Source organism: Copidosoma floridanum, unplaced genomic scaffold, assembly GCF_036245765.1.
Source record: "Copidosoma floridanum isolate Cflo_tuat_1 unplaced genomic scaffold, Cflo_Japanese_pri ptg000030l, whole genome shotgun sequence".
Classification (NCBI taxonomy): Eukaryota; Metazoa; Arthropoda; class Insecta; order Hymenoptera; family Encyrtidae; genus Copidosoma; species Copidosoma floridanum.
The window spans coordinates 28,593,795-28,612,158 of record NW_028321907.1 but is presented as its reverse complement, the minus strand read 5'-3'; positions in this window follow the sequence as shown (position 1 = coordinate 28,612,158).

Sequence of the window (18,364 nt, the reverse complement as noted above, 5' to 3'; positions counted from 1 at the left end):
TTAAGGGGCAATTAACAGTAGCGAAAAAAGAAAAAAATACTAAAATTAATAGCCTCAACATCAACTACCACAATCAACATAAAAAAAAACAAAAACAAATGAAAAGATTATAAAGGAAATTAAAACAACAAACCAGGGGGTATTAATGGGTCATGGGACCCACGGTAAAAACAAAGTTCTTCAAACATGAGATGGGTATGGACACAATTTCTCAGGTAACAAGGGGTTCGCCAGACCCACAGGAAGAACGAAGCTCTGTAAACATTAGTACTGCATTCATGTTGTTTACTAAAACAAAAACTTGAAAAACGAATAAAAAAAAAAAAACAATAAGTAGTTTAGTACTCACGATGGTTAAACTTCGTGAGAAAGTCGTGCATAAATACAGTACTCACGAAGTTCAACCATCGTGAGTACTAAACTTCTTATTGTTTTTTTTGCACGACTTTCTCACGAAGTTCAACCATCGTGAGTACTAAACTACTTATTGTTTTTTTTTTTTTTCATTCGTTTTTCAAGTTTTTGTTTTAGTAAACAACATGAATGCAGTACTAATGTTTACAGAGCTTCGTTCTTCCTGTGGGTCTGGCGAACCCCTTGTTACCTGAGAAATTGTGTCCATACCCATCTCATGTTTGAAGAACTTTGTTCTTACCGTGGGTCCCATGACCCATTAATACCCCCTGGTTTGTTGTTTTAATTTCCTTTATAATTTATTCATTTGTTTTTTTTTCTTTTAATTTCTTGTTTTGTTTTTTTCTTTATTTCTTTTCATATTTTATTTTATTACATTTATTTTCATTTTTTTGTATTTCCTTAATTTAATTTTTTTTTCTATTTTCATATTTAATCTTTTTTTTTTCATTCCCTTTTTTATTTCATTTTTTTTCATTCCATTGTATTTATTCATGTCTTTTGTAATTTTATTCCATATTATTTTCATGTTTCATTTTATTAATTTTAACAAAAAATTTTTTTTTTCACTTATTTTTTTGCGATTTTAAAGCCCATTAATACAATTTTTGTTTTATTTTTATATAATTACTCAATGACATTGTGTAAGTATTTGTTTATCAAATTTAAAATAAGTGCCCTTAAAAACCATTAAAATGATATGAAACTCAAATATTTTTATATAATGATCTTACATAATTTATTTATGATTGATGTAATGAATTACTTTATTTATGTAATATTGTAACATAATTTGTTTGTCGAATTTAAAATAAGCGCGTTTAAAAACTATTGATACGTTCTTCAACTCTATTCTACATTTTTTTTTCTTTTTTTTTTTTTTTTTTTTTTGATTTATTATTTAGATGTATTATTTAAAAAACAAATACATAATTTATCATGAATTGAATGTATTATCAGTGAATGCGTATAAAAATGGAATATTATAGTTACGAACCACACGATAAGTACAAGAAACTGAGTTTCTATAGTCGGCAGCGCTCGTAGCAGAGTGGGTAAGGTACCTCGACTTGTATGCATGAGGTCGAGGGTTCAAATCTCGTTATTGGAAAGTATTTTTTTTTTTTTTTTTTTTTTTGAATTGTAAAAGAAAAAAATTCAAAGTAAAATGTAAATCTTTGAGGAGAAATAAAATCAAAATTCGTTTGAAAATTCATTGCTTGATTGCTTGGGAGTGTGAGGGGGAATGGCGGGTAAAGGTGTGCAGAAGAGTAACACGGCACGGTTGGCAGATATACATATGTAGTGGGGAGAGGGGAAGTGAATAGAGAACAGTAGGTGAGGAGGGCGGGGTAAGGGGGGAAACTTGGGAGGAAGTGACTCTGGATAAACCATTTTTGTTTCAAAAAAAAAAATCTGCCGGTTTTAAAATTCCAGCCTCCTGAGTAACGCTATATAAAGAACTTCGTTCTAATAAATATTTAGCGGAACAAATAACAGTTAGAACGTTCCGTAATCATGAAAAAGAGATACAAAATATTAAAAAATTTGAAGAAAAAGTGGGAACAATAACGGAAGAAGGTTTAGAAATATCTGCAGACCTAATAACAGGAGAAGACAAAGTATCAAATACGGTAAAGGAATTTCAACAAATAGCCAACGAACTCTCAGAAAAATATAGGAAAACGGCCGATATAATATATTTGGCAAGTCAGGGCGTGATACACTTACCGGAGGAAGCATCGATAGCTACATCGGAGGCTAAAATATTAGCAGGACAGCTAAGATCGGACCTTAAACTCCCAGAAGAGAATAATGCAACAACAGGGAAAGATATCAGAGAAGCGTTGGAGATAGCAACCGTAGCATTTAATGGGAAAATAGTATTTTACATAGAGATACCCTTAGTAACAAGAGAGGATTTTTTTTTATCTTCTCAGAATATCACCGCTACCAGTAGAACAGAAAGGGTTCAATACAACAAACATCGTGGCATATCTACAACCAACACACGAGTACGTGGCAGTCAGCATGAGCGCAAAAAGGTTCGCACCAATATCACAGCGAACGGTTGAAAAATGCAAGAAAATAGGACGAACACGCATTTGTACACTGATGGAACCGGCACATGAGATAGGAGAAGACCATCCTTGCGAAATAAAATTAATTTTGGGTTACACAATAAAAAATCCAGAGGAATGCCCAACTATACTAGCCAGATTAAACGGCACTTATTGGACGCGACTACATGCAAGAAACCAGCACGCGTTCAGTACCACAGTGGAGGAAAAAATACACGTACAATGCGAGCATACAGAGCACGAAATATTGAAAGTTATAGATGCAGGGGTAATAAATTAATAAATAATAACTGGCACAAAATTAGTGGACATAGTCCAACGCGTGCGCGAACTCTTGCAGACACAAAGCAAATTATCCGATTGGAAGGAATACGCGTGGGTGGCAGCAGAAATAACTATAGGCATGGCGGCAGGGTCGTTCGGGTTCCTAAAATGGGGGGGCCCTTTGATACACGATATTAAGCAAGATTTTCGGCAACAAAAAATAAAAAAGTATAAATTGTAACCCATGTAATTTTAAATTTTTTTCTGCCCAAAAGCTGTTAGAAAAGCTAATGTTGGTAGTAAAAAAAAAGCATCTGTTTGCTCCAGTTATGGGTTTTGAACCTGGTCCGGAGGAATCGTAGTCGAGTGTCTTACCGACTTGGCCAGAGTGGATTAGACATTTGGAAAAGAATTTACTTCCTTGTAAGGTTCATCTGAAACTTATGTTTATTATTTCATCATTTCGTGAATAATATCTACCATCTTGGTTACCTAATTGATAATTAACATGTTATTAATGTACATTTTATATTGTTTCGTGTCTTTTAACACGTTCGTCAACAATAAATCTAGTAATCGATTTTACAACTACTTTTCGTTCACGGATTTTACCTATACTTTACCTCTATTGAAAATAACCACGAGGTTTTACCACGTGGTAAACCATATAGTTTTACCACGTAGTTTTTGTCTTAAAATGCCACATGGTTTTTAAAACCAGGTGGTTTTGTAATACCACGTGGTTTTTTCACCAAGAAGCTCAATAGTTTTCACAAATATTACCTTCTTCTTCCTAGTTCTATTGATTAATTTTTATCTTGTCTTGTTATATACTATCGTAATAAATACTTTTCCAAACAGTTTTCTGAGCGATTTCTGTTCCTCTGTTAAAAAAAATTACGTGGTTTCACTACGTGGAAAAACCATGTGGTAAGCCACGTGGTTTTATATCGTAAATCACGTGGTTTTGTTTCAAATTAACACAGGGTTCTAAAAATCACGTGGTTTTATTACGACTATGTGGTTTTTTAAAAAACATGTGATATTTTTAGAGAAAACCACGTGGTTTATGATATAAAACTAAGTGGTTTACCACAAGGTTTTTGTACGTGGTGAAACCACGTGGTTTTTTTCTATTTTTGAGAATATCGGATAGTACAAACAAACATAGCAAATGAGGTAATCTCTATTTTATATTTAGAAGCTGCAATCAGTTCACCAATCACAATAAATATTTTTCTTACTACCTCCCCCGAAAGTTCGAGTTTCGGTGGCTGTAAATAGGGACGAAAGCCGATATTCCTTCCCTATCGATGCGACATTTATATCGCATAGAGGGGTCGGGAGAAAAGCTTCCTGCTCCTTACTTTTCTTTGCGTGAGAGAGAGGTAGAGAGAGTGAGCATCAGTGCAAATGTTCATTAGTATTAAGTATTTACCAACGCAGCGTTTATTAATTTTTTTTCAAGCTGCGAGAAAATTTGGAGCACGTGTCGAACTCAAGTGTGATTATAAATTTGTCGTGCAATACATGTTATTTCTTTCGGTAATGTGTAACGTAGTAAATTTCTAACCTAAATCTGAATATAGAAACAATCATAAGATGATTGTTAAAAAATCTCATCAAAATCTAACTCTTGACTTTTGCAGCAACCAATGCCGAGAGTCAAAGAAATAATCATATTAGCGTATAAATGATTAAATACTGTTGATAAGCAAAAATAATATTTATACGATATCATTTAGTACCTCATAAAATTTAAAGGATTTTGAATTAAATTAAATTGTTTTGACCGACTTTTTCGCATTTCGGGCCTGTTAACATCCACTAACCAACAACCCTCGCTTCACTTGGGTCGTAAATGTTATTGGATAATACAGGCTCTTTAATTTTGCCCTAAACATAACCTACCACTACTGAAGCTTATTATTTTCTGATTGTTAATGAACCACAAATTTTCGGCCGAAGCTGCAGGAAAAACAGTACACATTACACGGAACGTCACTTAATAATGCGTTCCGGCGGTTTACCCCTCGGCTTCGCCTCGAGGGGCAACTTCACCGCCGGAGCGGAGAAGTTGTTCCTTGTAATATAATGTACTATAAATTACATGTTGTGTGTAGTTTAAAAATCTAGTTAATACATGTTAAAGAATGATGTTTCTATATTCCAGAGTGTCTTTTTTGGGTTTTTTGTGTCATAACAAATGTAAAAGTACAAAATAATCATACACTTCAGTTTAAGTTATAATTAGTTTAAGTTCATTAAATTTGATATATAATATTTAAAAATAATGTAGTACAGCGTCTTACATTATTTTAAGGATAATTATATAATTAATTATTATGGTACGAAAATCACGTGAATTGTCACATAAAAAATCTAGTGATTTAAACTGTGATCAATCACACGATGCATAGCATGATATTTTCGAGCAAAAAGTCACGTGATAAATCACGTGATTTTCTTTAAATTAACGTAAGAAAAACATTATATTGTAATAAGTACTACAATTATCAAAATTATGACAATGATTATCATGACTAAGATAAGTACGATTCTACTTGTAAATACAATTATTACCGTTCAAAACCAGGATTATTAAGATACATGTACGTAATTAAGACTATAATCATCATTAAAATAATTACGTGATGATTATGATTATTCTGATTTTTGAATTATTGTGATGATAAAAATATTTATAATAATAAAAAAATAATAATAGTAATAATAATAATAATTATAATAATTTCTACAGTTACGACGGTGGTAACAAAAGTTATGATGATGATGAACATGCTCATTCTTTTTATAATTGAAATGAGTATGATAATGATAATAACGATTATGATAATTATAAAATTATGAAGATACTGATTACTATGATTTTTTTATAGTAAGGGTAAGTGTACCTATCTCCGTGGCACCTACTGGAAATTCCAACTTAAATGCACCATAAAAAATGGTATACTAAAATTTTTTGAAATATTTTTTTTTTTTAATCTTACATAATCCCTTACGGAATATTAAAAAAAATTTTATGAAGCTAAAACTGCAGTAGAATATTTTTAAAACAAATAAAAACGGTATGCTGGTATTACCGTGGTTGTGTACACATTACCGTGTACGTATTACCGCGGATGAAGAAAGTTGTATTTGCGGAATATAAAAAAAAATTGCAAATTTCACCTACATTTTCTACATGACTTATTTATTGTTTTAAAAAAATATTACTTTTTTTTGTACTTGCTTATTTATTTAGTAGGAATCTTATACATTTTTGAGCACTCAGCAATAGATTTTCCAGAATAGATACTTTTCAAAGCTAATTTTAATGTCTCTGGAGAGTAACACTTTTTGTTTTTCTTTATTTCGATCGATTTCTTGCCTTTCTTGCCTCTCTTGCCTTTTTTAGTTTTCTTCATCTTGGTTACGTTAGATCGACGTGTTTACCTACTAATTGTTTACGTGTTAACTGTCGTGCGATCTGTAAGTATAGGGTTATGTTTACGTACGCTCACCGCGGAAATACGTACACAATCAGTTAATGAGTGCGTTGTACCGAATACCGTGAAAAATAATTATTTACTCAAAATATACACAAATATTTCTGTTTGAATTGCATCTACATTAACGTCATTTTAGATTATTAAAATTGAAAAATTATTTCATATGAAACATTTCTTATTTTGAGCAAGTAATCATCAGTTTTTCAAAATCCACGGTAATAGGGCAGAGCACGGAGATAGGTACACTTACCCCTAATAATAGTTATTCTAATGAATGAGATGAATGCAATTGAACGAATCACAATGATAATGATGATTGTGTTTATGATTGAAATAAATGTTATGTCTATTACAATATTTATTAAGACTGAAATGCACACACATACACGCGTGGGCGTACAATGACCATGATAATGTTTATGATTGCAATGATTATAATTATAATTATAGAAATTATCAATAGTATTATTGTTCTAATCGCCATGATAATCATCGCCCGATACTAAAAATCCATATCACTCCATATGGTTTTTTTTATTGGGCGTAATTATCGTCATAGTTAACATCATCTTTATCACAACAATTATTATCGTTATTAATATGACAGTCATTGCATTTGTTTTCTTAATTATTATCATAATCATGTCAATAGCCTAAATAATTCATCCTGATCGTAATCACTACCATCTTAATTGTTATTATAGTCATCTTGATTATCATACTCGTTACTGTAATCGTCACGACCATAAACATCACTCAATTTTCATTATTATTATAACAATCGTTATAAAAACTATAACTACTAGTGCAATCATCTCTATCTTCATCATTATCATAATTTTGATAATTGTAATACTTATTACAATATAATATTTTTTATTACGTAAATTTAACGAAAATAACGTGTTTTCTCACGTGACTTTTTCATGATGTGTAGCGTGACATTTTGCTCGAAAATATCATGTGATGCATTGTGTGATTAATCACAGTATAAATCACGTGATTTCTTACGTGACAATTCACGTGATTTTTGTAAGTAGGATGTTGTACTTCGAAACAAAGTTTGCCTCATATGCGAACAACGCTAATGCTTAATTATTAACTATTAGAGATGTGTGTACTAAGACGCTTAAGTCATAAGATGCAATAGTAAAACAATGAAAAATTTTAGTCAAAGATGTTTGAAACATTTATGTACAAATCGCTTAAAATTTTTACACTTTTCAAAACTTAGTTTAAAAATAATCACGTCGTATCTTGAAGGGAAAGCAAAATAAACCAAAAAATAGGACTAAAGCTACATTATATAATTGATAGTCAACTGATTTTATTATTTTCACAGAGTTTTTAACAATAAATTATTTATACACTTCTAAACATTTACTTACGTTATGATTGTTACAGACTATTATACATACATCTTTATTTATACTATACATATTATATATACATAGTTTATCTATAATTAACTGAAGCATGCATCTTCATTGTAGGACACTGTTGTACGTGCTGAGCTTGGCAACAAACTTTTGTTATTTGATCTGTAATGAGGTCCACCTACGGTCCCTTTAGTATATAATTAAATGAATAAATAATCTAGAAAAGGTATTGTAAACGTGGTGCTTACAGGAGAACAAAAATATTAAGATGCACCAAATGAAACGTATATTATTGATATAAATACTTATACTGCAATACGAATTAATGGTACCCTGTTAAAAAAGTTATTAAATTTACTAAGAATTTTATTAAATTTTATAAACTCTTACGATATAAAGGTATACTTAATCTACAGAATTAATAAAAAGTTTAATAATACAATAATACAAATTAATGACATTTTATAAAGTTTTTCTGAAAAATTTTCAACCGTGTACACATCAAGAAAAACATAATAATACTTTTTAAAAAATAATCATAATACTATAAATTTCGAGCATAAACAGCAAAGAAATGTACGGAAATCGTGCCAAATAGCTACATTTTGTTTACAATATATTATATAAGACAATATTATTCTTATCTTTGATAAATGATTAGTATTGAATATAATAATCTCCAAAATTATGATCATTTATACAAGACACTTCTTGTTCTTCAAGCTGTAAAAGATAAATATACAGATATGAACAGATTAAGAATGATTGAACAAATTGTAGCAATCAATTACTATTACAATCACTAAATTATATATTATATAAGAGTAGAGATAAGTGATCTGCTGGGAGCAGTGATGTGAGCTGGTCAATTGACCGGACAATTGACCGGTCAATTGACGGTCATGACTCTGACCTGACAAAAAAAAATTGACAGTCAATGACAATTTACCATGACCGGTCAAAATTTTTAATGACCGTCAAACCTACATCTATATAGAGAGTGAAGAATATTTTAAGTTTTTTTTTGTTCCGGTACCATCTGTTGAGAAAAAGAAAAAGCTACTGTTACTTGTCCAAAAAAATCAGGTAGGTTAATTCACATGTGTATTTCATCAGTCGCTTTGTCGCTTACGCTTTCGCTCTTTCGCGCTTTCGTCTCGAGCCTGGTTTGGCAACTGAGAAGATATTTGCATGCTTTGTGTTTACGCCCATGTAATTTTAAGCTATAGTTGTGCATAAATTAATGTGAGCTTATTTTAATTTTAAGTCGAACTGAAATTGAGTAGTATCAATTAAAAATCTTGAAAATTGAAGAATCATAACCTACATTCTGAAATAATGTAATCACATAAAATTGAACGATTCCAGATCATGGGGATTTCAAAAGTTCTTGAAAAACATTTCACTCCTTTGCCTCGTGAACCAAACCAAAAAATTCAATCCTACTCGTGCAATTATTGCAAAATACACTATGCTGAACATGTCATGCGAATGGAAAAGCACCTCGCGGAAAATTGCAAGCAATTCCCGCTAAATGTGAAGCAAGATTTGCAACAAAAACGGGGCGTCAAAGTCAACCTGAAGAGGAATGTTTCATCCTTAATTTCTCAATCAGATTGCTCCTTGGGCGAAGAAAGCGGTACTTGATTATTTATTTATATTATTCCATGCATGTATTGATACATATATGTTTAATAAATTTTTTGTTTTCTTAAATCTTTTATTTTTAGATGAGCCAGAAACTCACAGAGCCAAAGCATCGGCTAGTTCGACGCCATCGGAGGTTTTAAGTGATATTTCTTCGCATACAGCAAGTTCAAGTCAACTCGAAGTTGTAGCCAATTCTTCGTCAGGTATCCGGAAATATTTTGATTTTATGTTACTCGATGATACGACAGCATGTCACGAATTACTTGCTAAAGCAATATACGCATCGAGCGTCCCGCTTCAACTGACGGAAAATATATATTGGCAGGAATTATTTGCGAAGCTCAGGCCTTCATTTAATCTTCCATCGCGATACCAACTATCTCATTCTCTACTTGATACAGTATACCGTGAAATTTAAACTGACGTTAACAAAAAAGTCTCAAAGGCTTTGACAGTTGGCTTGCAAACAGATGGTTGGTCAAATATTCGCAACGAGGGCATTATAAATTTTGTAGTTACCACTCCCGAGCCTGTTTTTTTTAAAACGATTGAGAGTAAAGCCCATCGACAAACAGCGGATTACATAGCACGCGAGATTTTTACCGTTATCGAGTCGATCGGAATAAAGAAAGTTTTGGGTATTGTCACAGACAACGAGAAAAAAATGCAAGCAGCGTGGTCTCTACTAGAACAGGAGTATAAAAATAAAGCGATCTTTTTTCATGGCTGTCTTGCACACATTTTACATCTTTTAGTTAAAGATTTACTTGAACAGCCGAATGCTAAAAAAATTATTAATTCGGCTGTATCGATAGTAAAAGAGATAAAAAAATCCCATGTTTTAAGCTCACTAATTTTAGAAATTCAAAAGCAAAACAAAACAAACCCAAAAAGTGGAATATCTTCTCAAATTTCTCTAAAACTTTTTGGCAAAACGCGGTGGGGCTCGTCTTTACAATGTTTGGAAAGTCTACATTTTAATAAACAAAATTTAAAACAAATCTCCATCGAACCGAGAGCTGTTTTAAAACCTATAACAAAATTGTTAATTTTAGATGAATCATTCTGGAGCGCAATAGATAAATTAAAAAATTATGTAAAACCAATAGTTATTTATATCATGAAAGTGCAATCAGAAAAGTCAAAACTAAGTGAAGTTGCCCAAATTTTCCATGAGCTTGAAGTTCACTTTGAAAAACAAAGCACTGAAGTGCCATTTCCACTTCTGAGTGAACAAGAAATAACTCATATGACTGAAAAATTGAAAAAGCGTTCTGAAATGGCATTAAGACCTATTTATTTTGCTGCTAATTTGCTCGATCCAAATCTCAAAGGCAAAAATTTAAGCCAAGAGAAAGATTTGAATGGGCAAGCCTTAATTTTGGATGTAGCAAGAAAATTAAATTTAGATGTTCCTACTATAATGCGCGAATTGGCAGAATTCAAAACTAAATCAGGGCTTTGGGATAATCAGTTAGTAAGTAGTAAGGGTACTATTTTCCAGACACTCTCATAGATATATGTCATACGGCTGGCGGCGAGAGCGGGGGCGTGGCCAGGGTCCTATTTTGGCAGGCCACGTGATCCTGCGTGGGTAGCCAGTATGCGCGGAAGAGGGCGCGCGGTGGCCCCGCGTGGTTTGAATATTATTACCGACGCTGCCTGCTCAGTAACTTTTTTTTATTTTATTTTTTTTATTTTTTTTTATTTTTTTTTATTTTATTTTTTTTATTTTTTTATTTTTTATTTATTTTTTTTTTTTTTGGAGAGGAAAAATTAAGGCGTCCAAGTTCCAACTGTGCCGATTGGTAAGCGTGACGGGGTTTGATAGTTGCAAAATTCTTGACTGCTCTTCGTAAGGGTTAGTATAAAGAGCGGGTGGTGGGTGGGGTTTTTTAAATAAATTAAAAAATATATTTCATACATATATTATATTACAATGATACAACATTATTCATCCTATTTTATTTAATATTTATGTCATTTTAAAAAATCTCTAGACAATACGTTGTTAACTCTAAAAATACCATGTTAAAATTATTTTCCAAAAAGAAATTATCGATCGTAGAGTAAAGATTTCCTTTGACATTTTTTCGTAAAAATGTAAAGTGTTCCATTATCAGCTTTTCCAAATTTGATACAGTGGTTTTATTCGTTTCAGTCATACTTTCTAATAAAACAGTTAACTCGTTCACTATAAATTCCTTACACTTAGTAACTAACATTGCTACACTTTCAATTTGGCGTCTTTCATCCACACATATGACAGATTGAGCGAGTTCTAAAAATGTACAGTGCTGCATAACAATAGTTGAATCGCACGTTTTTTTTTTTTCCTGTCAGCATCTTCTCCGTCACTGAATTCATTTTTATCAAAAATAACTGATTTCTTTCCGTAAGATAATGTGAATACCAACTCGATATTTCCTATTTGTATGCGATCCATCTGACGGGTGTTTTTATCAGTAAAGTAATCATTTATAAAAGCAAAATGATCTTTAAGTTCGCTTCATACATATGCATTTATAATTACACCTTCTGTAAACTGACATTTTGAAAACTGCAACAAAGGCTCGAAACACTGACGATGTGTATTATAGTGAAGCCCAACGACGATTTTTTTCGTAGCCGTCTTGTTAAGTGGATACGAATGCATTAATACCTTTGCAGTTGATATGATAGCGCTTTTACTGTCTCTTGTATTTTCATCAAAATTTATGAAATCGGATCCTGGCTTGTCACTATCACGCGTTAAAAAATATTTTTGTTTCTGTTTGAATAGATCCATTTTACAGATCGATGTAACGCAGTAAAATTTGAATCACTCGTGTTGTTTTACTTCACTTAAAAATTTTAAGAAATACACGTTTGCGAACAGGGTGAACGTTACCTATGCAACCGTCGTTATCGATACCGTGAAGATGACTGACAGTCTAATAGAAAAGTGATACTTTAATGCTAAAAATTTTTATTTCTGCTGCACTCTCCCTCTCAAATTTTTTGTCGATACATGATTCATAAGGATGTCCTATAGATAGTACACCATTTATGTTCATCACATACACTGCTACGGAAAAACCTGCTAAAACATGCTTGAACGCGAGCTCAAACCTATATTTTGTCTTTCTTTTAGTCACTTGAGAAGTATTCGCGAACAAATGTAGGGTTTTTCCTCACTCTTTTTTAAAATATAAAAGAGAGGAAGTGACGACGGTAAAAAATATGCAATTGTCCCTCAGTTGCAACGTATTTATTGTCCCTCAGCTGCAATAATTTTAATCTTTTTCAAAACATGAAGAGCCATAAGAAACAGCGGTGAAAGTGCGCGATTGTCCCCCTGGTAGTAATATTTGACGTCATACCTGTAGAGTTTCCCAGGCTATGACTTGAGTGATGGACCTATCTGACTGTGTATACCTTTTACTTTTATCATAATCTCGCTAAAATTTCCACCAAAGGGGGGAAAGTATAGAAGAAGCTAAGGAAGAGAAGAAAACGTAAAAGAAAATCAGTCCTTATCCGACACTCTTAGCCGAATCACATCTTGCTGATACGTTACAATAACTTTCCGAGTTACAATTCGTTCGAGGTCTTCCTCAATTTACTTGAAAGTTAAATACAGTGTATTTCTTGCATTTATTTAAACTTGTTTAAATTTTTGTAACAGTGTGTTTTTACTGTGGCGTTGCTTTAGTTTTTTTGGTTAGCTACAGAAATTTTTCTTAGTTTTTTTGCGTTGATAAAAAAGTAAAAAAAAAAAAAAAAAAAAAAATGGAAGCATCTATGGTCAGTGCTTTATTCGAGGTTGTCCGTTCGTGTGTGCGATACGCGACCATCGTGTCGGAAGATGCGCGTAAGGTGTACACCGACAAGTGGTTTAGTAACGTGCTACCTACATACTCCGTTAACGAATTAATAGGAGTATTACAGGAGCTTTTTACCATTTACCTGGCGGGGGTGCACGCGGTTGCGTTGTACCCTCTGTATCTAATTCGTAGTCCCATAGCCATCCAAGCGGTGGTAGAGTGTCTACCATCTAACGCTAGGAACATCGGGATGTTGAAGGAAATGTATAAGGCATACGATAAACTTGGTAAGTAGTGTATTGTATTGTATTTTTTCAAAATTTTTTATACTTACAAATTTTGCATGATCAGTAAAATTAAACGAAATCCTGTTTTAGTTGCCAACATTTGTTTTGAAGATTCCGAAAATCTTTCAAACGTTGATGGTGCACTTAAGAGAAAGCAGGAGGACCCTTTGGATGATGGTATGCCTGGACCGTCAGGGGCGGGCCTCTCTTACAAGAAGATAAAAATATCTTCAGGTAAATTGAAATCTTTACGTACACGTCTTTTTTCTATCATCCATTTTAACTTTCAAAATTATATTAATTTCAAAATGTTACGTAGAGAGCGAAACTGACCGCCAGCAGGAGGAGGTATCCGAACCGATGCCCGGTCCGTCGGGGTTAACTATGATGCGTTACACCCCTGCAGGTAACTAATAAATTTAATATTCGAGTTTCTCAAACACAATGTATAACATTTTCATTATAATTGTAACATATTTTTATTTTACAGATAGAGTTGATGGGATTGATAGTGCTTATATCGAACAACAGCAGGAGCAACCCCCTCATCATCAACAAGGAAGAGGTATTGCAAGCGTCGCCGTGCAAACAGAGGATGAACCGGACACGTCAATAGGTACAAAATATATTACTTTGGAAAGCGATAAAAAAAAATTTGTAAAATCTTTTAAAACCACTTGTCACGCGATAAAATTTAAAATTACCAACCCTTCCGATGCAGCGAATACTTTAAATTGGATCAAGAACGCTTTTCAAGAACTTATAACTGGTATTAAAAAAAATTACTCTAGTAATTATCTTGTAGGGATAGATTTGCACTCAGACGCGTTGACTGAGGGATCGGTGGGTATCTATTACAAACTTATTGATCAAATAAATTTTCAAAACATCTGGGGTCTATGCGAAAAAATTGAACAAATCAAACGAATAATCGACATTGCGGAAACCTTAGTAGTTGAGGTTACATACGTCAAACTCCCTCAAGGGTGGGGTGCACAGGAAGATATTATAAATAGTTTGAGTAAAAAAGGCGTCTTAGTGATAAATAAAAGAGATAATCTATGTTTAGCTAGGGCTCTTGTATGTGGTAAGGTTTTGACTGTGAAAAATTGTTCGTCAGATTGGTCCCAACAATGGAAAAAAATTAAAACCGAAAATGAACAAAAGTCAGAAGCTATTAAATTAATGCAAGAGTGTGACAGTGAAATAAATAACGAACATATAATAACACCTACGATACGTTAAAAAAATCTTGCACTGATTGTAGGAGGGAATTTTACGGAGATCAATGTTATAATAATAATAAGATAAAAGGGTCATTTGCGCGTACAAAAAATCACAAGAGAGCGACAAGAAGCAAATGCGATGTAGTTAAAATTTGTAATTCATGTGCCAAGCTCATAAACTTAGCTACAGGTAAGCATGAATGCGGAAAAAAATATTGCAAAGAGTGTAAAAGCGTTCATAAGTTTAACACGCTTTGTAGTATGCAACCTATTACGTTAAAGAATAATTTAAATGCTAAAAAAAATTGTTTCATTTTTTACGACTTTGAAACGCGACAAGATAAAGAATTACATGATACAGCCAACACGTGTGTACACATACCGATCCTTTGCGTGCTGCAAGTACGATGCGATGCGTGTATAGACGAGATAGAAGAAAATCCCCACGCGATTTGTTCCTTCTGCGGTATTAAACAAATTATTTTCGAGGGTGAAGAGTGTCTAAAAAATTTTGTTGATTTTGCAGTAAGATTTGAAAGTAAAACTTTCGCTTCATTTATCTGTATAGCTCATAACTCTAAGGCTTTTGATGGTCAATTTATATTAAAATATATTGTAGATAGTAAAAAAGGTACTCTCGAGATTATTTTTAAGGGGGCTCCTTCGCGAAAGTCCCCAAACAGAGATATATTATTTCTTGTAAATAAAAGTCTACTGAATTTAATGGTGGTCTAAATTATATTTCGAATGGATCAAAATTTTGAGAAATCCGAGCTCAAAGTTGTAACTATTAGCACGTGTTCCTGTGGGGCAGCGTGAAAAACAATTTGTTTTCGTTTATAATAAACCTAAATTAAAAGTCCCAGCAGACTGTATATATACGTTTTGTAGATGAAGTCTTCCTCTGTAGTATGCTGTATTAAAAATGGTGGATAAAGGACCATTTTAGCGATATATTTGTGATGGAAATAAATAAATAGTGTCCGGGAGGTCAGGAGGTCACGTGGGTAGCAGACGTACTTGTTCACGACATACATATACCATATACCTATATATTACATCGCTATACTACACCAACACAGGTGGTCTAGTCTGGTGGTGTACCCTCGTATGCACTAGACTGGTCACAACAATAATTAATTTTTCGTACAAAGTTAAACTGCACACATAAATATCATTTTTCCCACTTCATACGTTATTAAAAATATCATAATGATTTTCAGACACATTTGTTTATTGAAAAACAAAACTTTATTTTTTGTTTGTCTTTGACCTCAGCAGTAGTCGTAGGAGCCCCCTTAATGGGCGCAATATTATTCTTATGTCGTTAGGAAAAACTAAGTTTATAGATAGTTTAAATTACTTACCCATGAAATTGGCTGATTTACCCAAAACGTTTAGTCTTGCAGGAAATATAAAAAAAGGGTATTTTCCACATTTATTCGTTACGAGCGATAAAAATTATAAAGGTCCTTATCCAGATTCTCGCTCCTACGCGCCAGATTCTATGAACACCCGCGATCGCGCAAAGTTTTTAGAATGGTACCATAAAGTAACTTCAGACGTAAACGCGCAGTTTGACTTTAAAAAAGAACTTGTTGAGTATTGTGTGCAAGATGTTAAAATATTACGTGAAGCTTGCACGTCTTTTCGAAAAATTTTTATACAAGTCGGAAAAGTAGACCCTTTTGTTGAAAGCGTGACAATAGCAAGTGCGTGTTCCGTACTATACAGAAAAAACTTTTTAAAAAAAGATACAATTGGGATTATTCTAGCAACTGGGTATACACACGCAGGGCAGTTTTTGTGGGAAGAAAAAGTAAGGAATGTAGAGATCATCCATGCAGGTAGATCGCGAGAATATCGTTTAATAGAAGGTCTTCTGGTTGATGGTTATTTAAAACCTCAAGTAGTAACAATGAATCTGAAAGGAACCGTGTTTCAGTTTCATGGGTGTTATTTTCATGGTTGTATTCGCTGTTTTCCTAACGATCGATATAAAAAATTAAACAACAATGAAACTTTCACCGAACGATATGAAAATACTATGAAAACAAGTTTTAAAATAAAAGAATACGGTTACGAAGTGATTAAGATGTGGGAGCATGATTTTGACAAATTTATAAAAAATAATAACGAGTATTTAGACTATATAAAAAATCACCCAATTGCGGAAATCTGCACTATAAACCCTCGAGATGCTTTTTACGGTGGTCGTACAGGGAATATTGTCACACATTATACGATTAAAAATAATAAAAGGATAAAATATTTGGACGTTTGCTCACTATACCCTTACATTTGTAAGACAGGTACGTTTCCACTTAAACATCCGAAAATTTATACCGGGAATGACTGTTTAGAATTATTAGGAAAAAACTTTGAAAATTTTCAAGAAAAAGTCGAAGGTTTAGTAAAATGCACAATTTTACCGCCGCGAAATTTATTTCACCCTATACTTCCAACAAAAATAAATAGTCGTTTACTTTTTGGATTGTGTCGCACGTGTATGGTAACATCCTCTCAGGAAGAATGTAAACACGATTCAGTGTCAGATAGGGCTTTATCCGGTACATGGGTATCCGTCGAAATAAAGAAAGCTCTAGAACTAGGGTATAAATTATTAAAAATTAATGTCATTTGGCAATATGAAGTTGCTAAATACGATCAGACTTCTTAAAGTGGTGGTTTATTTACAGAGTATATAGACACTTTTAAAAATTAAGCAAGAAGCAAGTGGGTGGCCCAGTACGGTTAAGACGGAAGGAGATAAATTAGAATATATCAATAATTATGAACATAAAGAAGGTATTAAATTAGACATCTGTAACATTAAAAAAAATTCGGGTCTGCGTTCTGTAGCAAAATTATGTTTAAATTCGTTTTGGAAGAAATTCGGTCAAAGGGGAAATTTACCTCAAACTAGTATAGTTAATGATTATAAAGAGTTACTAAAGATATTATGCGATAGTGAGAAGTATGTAGAAAATTGTCTACCGGCGAATGATAGTGTTATGTATGTAACGTGACGATATAAAGAAGAAGTGGCGCTTTCCTCTCCATGTACAAACGTTGCTGTAGCTGCATATACGACAGCTCAAGCACGTTTAAAACTTTACTCATACTTGGAAAAACTCGATAGAAGAGTTTTGTATTATAATACAGACTCAGTAATATTTACAAGTAATAATGAAAATGTCAGTGAATATCAACCACCTACCGGTTCGTTATTAGGACAGTTAACAGATGAATTAGAGGTGTATGGTGAGGGATCGTATATAGAGACCTTTGTTTCAGGAGGTCCTAAATTTTATGCGTACCGTGTGCGTACAGCTGCTGGGGGGTTTCATGATGTATGCAAAGTCAAGGGTATTAAATTAAATTACGAAAATTCATTAAAAATAAATTTCGATTCTATTGTAACTATGGTTGATCGATGGAATGAAAATAATGTCGAATCAGATAACACAATAAAAATTAAAAATACGATGATTAGAAAGTCCGACATACATGAAGTGGTAACGCGTAGTGAAGAAAAAACATGTGCGATAGTTTTAAAAAAGTGGCGGTTTATTTCGGAAACCTTATCGTATCCTTTTGGTTATCAGAAAAAATAAAATAAAATGAATAAATTATTTTTGTTATAGATACAGTACGCGAAATCAAAAAAGTCTGTGCTGACGGAAATTGTGATTGCCATCGGTACTGTTGTCGTGTGCCAACGTGCAAGTATTATCCACCCTAT